At 34.8% G+C, this 6,537-nt stretch overlaps 1 long non-coding RNA gene across 1 annotated transcript; it reads left to right on the top strand.

Annotated features, from left to right (window-relative positions):
• The first annotated feature begins 1,658 nt into the window (after positions 1–1,658).
• Positions 1,659–3,468, top strand: LOC110938537. Its single transcript, XR_002591465.2, has 3 exons — positions 1,659–1,867; positions 1,952–2,051; positions 2,949–3,468. It is a non-coding gene; the product is annotated as an uncharacterized LOC110938537 (long non-coding RNA).
• The last annotated feature ends 3,069 nt before the right edge of the window (positions 3,469–6,537 follow it).

Raw genomic sequence — 6,537 nt, 5'->3', positions numbered from 1 at the left:
GCTCAAAAACGCTCCTAATGCAGCTCCAAGATCGCCAAAAGTCTTGCTAATTCGTAAGTTAGGGTTTAATTGAAGTTAATGATGATTATATATAATTTCCAACTCAAAACCCATGACCAGCTCGAATAATTATGCCAACATAGCTCTCTTGCCGGGCGCGAGAGAGACATGTAAGTAGGTCGCGGCCCGCCACCTTGTTCCAATTGTCTTCAAAACATTATGGTCTCTCGCCGGGCGCAAGAGACTTTCTTAACTATGTCGCGGGGTGCCAGAATGCACTTTTCCTGTATTTTCAATCCGTTTCAGCTCCCGACTCTCCAACACGTTCCAGGACTTGACTTGTTCATGTTTTCACTTGTTTCACTCAATTTCCAGCAGTTTTAAATGCATGAGACCTGCAAAACGCAATTGGATCAAGAGTATGCAAATTCTAACGAAAACTAAACTAAATCTAACGGAAAATTATACAAACTATACATGAATAAAGGGTGTATTTTACAATACATCAAGTTTTGAAGGGGATTTTTAGATTATTGAGTTTTGAAATCGTAAATAATCAGTTTTGAGTGTTTGGGTAAAAAATAAAAAAAAATTGATTATTTGCGTTTAGAAAGTTACAAAACGCAGTTTTCCAAAAGCAGCTCCCCCCTCCCCCCCCCCCCCACTGCAACAAAACACAGTTTTCCAAAAATTGATTATTTGCGTTTAGAAAAAGGATTTTCAATTGTTTATTTTTTTTAAATATATATTTGCCAAACCCTTGAATAGTTGATTATCTGATTATTGTGATATCAAGCAACATAATCAAATCCAAACACTATCTTTCAACATCACGTTTTGTTACAGTTAATTATCTTATTCTGATTATTCAAAATGCATAATCTATTTTCAAACTCAACCCCAAACACCCTCTTATATATGTTCTTGCTAGTAGGTGTGTCCTTGCGAGTTGTAGAAGATAGTAAATTCCATAAAAAACTATGCGAGTTAGCAGTGGTGTATCCAACCCTGTTTTGGGGTTCACGTGAACCCATTCGGTTTGGAAAAAATGGAAAAAATTAGTGTAAACCTTATATGATTTGAAGAAAAAAATAGTAATAATCTACCAAAAGAACCTACGGGAAAAGGTCTTGGATTCGCCAATGCGAGTTAGCATGATGGTTTGCAATTTGAGAATATTAAATATATGAGAAAATTAAATATAAGTTAAGAGTGTTGTAAAAAGGGGAGATGAACTCAAAATCTTATGGCACATTTTGGAGGCATCCCGTGTTAGAAGCAAAGATTTAGATCAAAAGTGAGTTAGATATGTCATATTTACTTAATGTTATTGTTGTTAAATTTACTAAAAGTTATTGGTAATTTTTTATTAATATATTAGGTTATAGACATGCATACTACACGAGTTTGTACGGTATAAATGATATAATTAAAACCCTATAAATAAGCAATCACTTTATGCTTAGGTTGGTTGTACTATGGGCTTTGGGTGTTTTCCAAAAAAAAAAAACCATTATGGCTCTGCTTCATACATATGTCCACTCCCCACCATACAACCCTTCTTCATAGAAAATATGTGCTCACACACTCATCATCTATTTTACTCTGCCAAAAGCAAAACCCAGAATAATCATTCACGCTCACCCATCGAGAGAGAGAGAGAGAGAGAGAGAGAGAGAGGAGTAATGAGAGGTAGCGGTGTTGAAAGGTTGTGGTGGTGAGAAGGGGTTGTGGCGGTGGCGGTGATGGTGACGGTAGCTATGATAGTGGGAGGCAACAGCTTTGTGTATGTTCGGGTGTGTGAAAAATCACTATTCTTCCACAATCACAAACCCTAACTTCCGATTCTCATTCGATCCGCAACCAGGTACAAATTAATTTCGGTTTTCTTTAATCACAAATTAGGTTTCGTTCTTATTCTTTTGATATTGAAATTGTTGGATTCGTGTAGTAAATTGACTGAAACTGAAACGTTAAGAGTGAGAGCATCACTGCTATCATTGTTCGATTCACCTTCGTTCTGTTCCGAACTCTTTGTCTGATTTGTTGAGGTAAGACTCTAATTTTGTAATGATTATACTGTAATAGTGAGGGATAATTTCGTCTGACTTAAGCGAGGCAATCAGAGTCTGACAAATTCAAACTCCATGGTTTGGTTGTAAGCTTTTCTTGGGACGAATGGTTGAGTAACGAGTTAAAGTGGGAAACTTTTTAACATGATCATCAAATAACTCGTGTCGAGCTTTATAAATGGAACAGAAAGTATTGGTGGCCCACTCGAGCCCGACACCCTAGTTTAGTTTTACTAAGTTGGCCTATTTCAACTTAAACTCACTTTGAACCACTACCCAAACAACCTCCCCATGTTGGGGTTTCTCACCTCGGGAATGTTTATTTTAATAGTTCAGTATTTTGCTAAGGTTTTGAAACCTCCAGTTTTATTACATGAACAAAACTAAATAACATTAAGAGGATAGTTCGAATAAAAAATATCGATAAATAAGTTGATTTCATCTTTGATTTATATGTTTTTGAGTGCTAACTTGCTATCAAGTTTGATTTCTTTGAAGAGGTAGAGGGTCGACCTTTTTTTAATGGTGACTGAAGTATGGATGGATGGTGGTGATCAAGATTTAATTTTGGATAAATAAGAATAAGACTTTTAAACTTAAGACTTTTTAGACGGCCCTAAGGAATCCCGGCCCGCTTTTTCCCCACTAACTACTTACATTTTGTTTATCTTAGTGCATATGATGGAAAAAAATAGTATCAAACTGAAATTATAAAATAAGCATGTTGGACTTATAAAATTGTAGATACAAGCAGCTCAAGTAGAATAATAAATCAAATTTTGTTGAATCTCCATAATAAGATATTCATCTTTTTTGTTGGAGTTTTTTATTTAAGATATGAAGTGGAAGTGACCATTGATCTTGATAAATCGATAGGTGTGATGTGGTCCGATTTGACTCAGGATCATGAAGAATCAGATGCAAAATTCAAGTTTCTTGAGAAGCATCTTCAATAGGTGAGTTTCTTTATTAACTCGGGTCATATTCCTATTAGATATTGTTGTTTTGAGTTTAATATGCTAGCGTTAACAAAAAACCTAATAACAATCAGACTAATGGTGGGTATGCGCCCACAATTGTATGGCTCGATTCATTCTAATGTGTTTGTTTCCTTACCACTGCAAAATCAAGTTGCGCCACAAAGAAGGCGCGTGAAGAATGATCTCATATAAAACTGCTTTTTGGATGGCTGCAGCCCAGGAACACTATGCAACTGAACGCCTTAAATAAGCTGGATCACCTATCGCCATCGTCTTCCCGAAACATACACTCGGAAAACAACTTTTGTACAACTTATCCACGGAAATATTTTGTACAGACTTGGTAGGTAAGGGTAGGCGATGTGAATGTACTGTGATATATAACTGCTCCCCGCAGCATCGCGGCGGGTGGTAAATCTAGTTATATAATCTTTAAAAGAACTTTATATAACTAACGGCCTATGTTAATTAGTAACGAAACTTTATATAAATGAATTTTTATTACCATATAATAGGTCACACAACTAACTTGAATTTATTACAAAAACCGGTCCATCTTAATTAGTAACACTGAAAATACTATATAATAGTCTACTAATCGAGTCACCAATGATACTATCATGCCACTGCGCGTTTTCTTCCGTTTCCCCACTTCACACGCTTAGTACGTTAAGTTGATTTGTACAAAATTTCACATATATATCTCTCTCTATATATATGTAAGGGTTTAATGAGAAAACACATCTAATGGAATAAATGAAAATAAATCTCAACCATTACTCAATAGTTTTAATTCATTATTGAAATGTTTGTAAATAAATGATGGAAGGTTGTGCCTTCTGTTTTCTAAGAGGAGATGTCTTTTTCAAGACTCAAACCATTGACCTTGAAGAGGAACTCCACTTTAATTCCAAAGACTTTGGTGTTGTTTGTTTTTTCATAGGTAAAATGTCTGCAGTCTGCGGACCACATCTGCAGACATCTGTAGCTGAAGAGGTGGACCAAACCTCTGCAGTCTGCTAGAAAACTGGTTTATGCATTAAACTTTATGATACCTTATATGTTCCTGAGGTAACTCGGAACCTTGTATCAGTACCAAAGTTAGACATAGACGGTTTTGTTGTTTCCCATGGTCATCGCAAACTCTCTATGATTCCGTTGTTTATGGTACCGAGATTCTGGATGGTGGTCTCTATAGATTAGAACTAGATGATGATTTTTCCAAATCTTTGTTGTCATATAATATTAATGAATCACTCACAAAGATGAAACAGAAACGAGACTTAGAGACTTCATCCATGTTGTGGCATCAACGTTTAGGCCACATCTAAAGAGAACGATTAAATCGTCTCGTAAAGGATGAAGTCTACCTCCTCTCGATTTCACTGCTTTTGGAACATGTGTCAAACGTCTTAAAGGTAAAATGACATTAGCGAATAAGAAAGGTGCCACTAGGAGCTCTAATTTATTAGAAATCATTCATACTGACATTAGTGGTCCCTACCAAATCGCTGGCATCACTGGACATATTTCATTTATCACTTTCATTGATGATTATTCTCGTTACATGTACTTGTATCTCATTAAGGAAGAATCTGAATCGCTTACAACTTTTAAAGATTATAAAGCTGAAGTTGAAAAACAACTAGATCGTCAAATTAAAGTTGTGAGATCAGATAGAGCGATGAATATTATGGAAGACATACTGATGTGGGTTAAGGTCCTGGTCCATTTTATGAGTTTTGTAAGGGCCAGTGGATTGTAAACCAATACACCATGCCTGGTACACCTCAGTAGAACGGTGTCGCTGAACGAAGAAACCGTACCCTTATGAACATGGTGCGCAGTATGTTAGCCAATACTAATTTACCATTATTCCTCTGGACTGAACCGTTAAAAGCAGCTGTTCATATACTCAATATAGTTCCTTCTAAGTTTGTCCCTAAAACTCCTTATGAACTTTGGACAGGAAGGAAACCAAATCTTAAATATATGAAAGTATGGGGCTGCATTTCTGAAACAAAACTTTATAATCCTTTTCTAAGGAAACTTGACCCTAAAACATTTACCTGCTTCTTTATCGGGTATCCTGATCACTCAAAGGGTTATCGTTTATATTGTCCTTCCCATGTCACCCGTATTATTGAAACCAAGCATGCTGCGTTCCAGGAGGATTTCAAGGTCAGTGGTAGCAAAGGAGTTCCCAAGTGATTCGAGTGTTGTATAAAAGGATGGTGTTTGACTTGTTTTATAAAAAGGATTTTTTTTTTTGAGTTTTCAATATTCTAGTTTAGAAAACATTTACGTACCATACATTTGCATGCATTCAAATCCTTGGTACTTTTGTGAAAACAAATTTTTCAAGGTTCTTTTTAATAAAACCCATTTTATTATAAAATCATTAACTGTTAATAACCTTTTATTAACCATTTTTAATGATCTTTAAAGAACCATGTTTAAGCTTGTTGTTGATTATTAATTTGTTAAGCATGCATATCAACATATCATCCAAACAACATATATAAACAACCACACAAGCACAAATAACAATAGGTGCATAACCATAGCCAACTATTTTGACCACACTTGTTAGCCGAAACAAGTGTGTCAAAAGGTCCTTCCTAAAGGGTGAATATTGACACAAATAATGTGTCGTTGAACTCCCACTTTATTCCACATCCAAATGCTTCAAGTATTCTTCTTGTGTTGTGATTTCTTCACATTCTTTGGTCTTCCAAATGTCTTTTATATTCAGCTCCAAACTCCTTTGGACTTCAAAAATGTGTTTTGGTTATTGGGCTAAAATCCCGTTAAGAACTATGAAGTCCTTTAGGCCCGAAATTGGCCAAAACCAAAAACACAATTTTGTGTGCATCTTCTTTTACAAAAAAAAAATATCCTAATACATTTTTTCTAGTAAAAATAAAATGCACCTAATCTATTTATTTACATACCAAATGAAAATAAATAAATTACATATTTTACAAATGTAAGAACAAAGATAAATAATTATTACAGCTCATTGAAATAATTAAATACAAATCACAAACATAAATATTCAACATATTCAAACACAAGGTCATGGCTAGGTTATGAACACCAAAAACATATATCCACATATATAAAATTCAAGAAGCAAAAATGGTTCCCTTTTTATAACCTACATTTTCGGTCAAGAATGAAAAACCGAAAAAGTGGGTTTTTGTCCAAACAAACAAATCATCCATATGACATAATTTTTCAAGATATTTTTATGCATGTAAGAAAATAATCTTGAAAAACAAAGGGAGAACCATGTTCAAAACTTTCGGCCTTGGTGTTTCTCTAAACCCGAAAACCCAAAAATTTTAGATCTTATGAAGCATGCATTCATATAAGCGGCTCTGATACCATTGTTGGGTTTTTCACATTTTTATCAAAGTTATTTTATCCTTATAAAATAAAAACGCAGCGGAAAAAATATATTTAAAACATGTAGATATAAA

The sequence above is a fragment of the Helianthus annuus genome, chromosome 9, assembly GCF_002127325.2.
Source record: "Helianthus annuus cultivar XRQ/B chromosome 9, HanXRQr2.0-SUNRISE, whole genome shotgun sequence".
Lineage (NCBI taxonomy): Eukaryota > Viridiplantae > Streptophyta > Magnoliopsida > Asterales > Asteraceae > Helianthus > Helianthus annuus.
The sequence above is the reverse complement of the archived record's forward strand: the minus strand, read 5'-3'. Positions and strand labels throughout refer to the sequence as shown.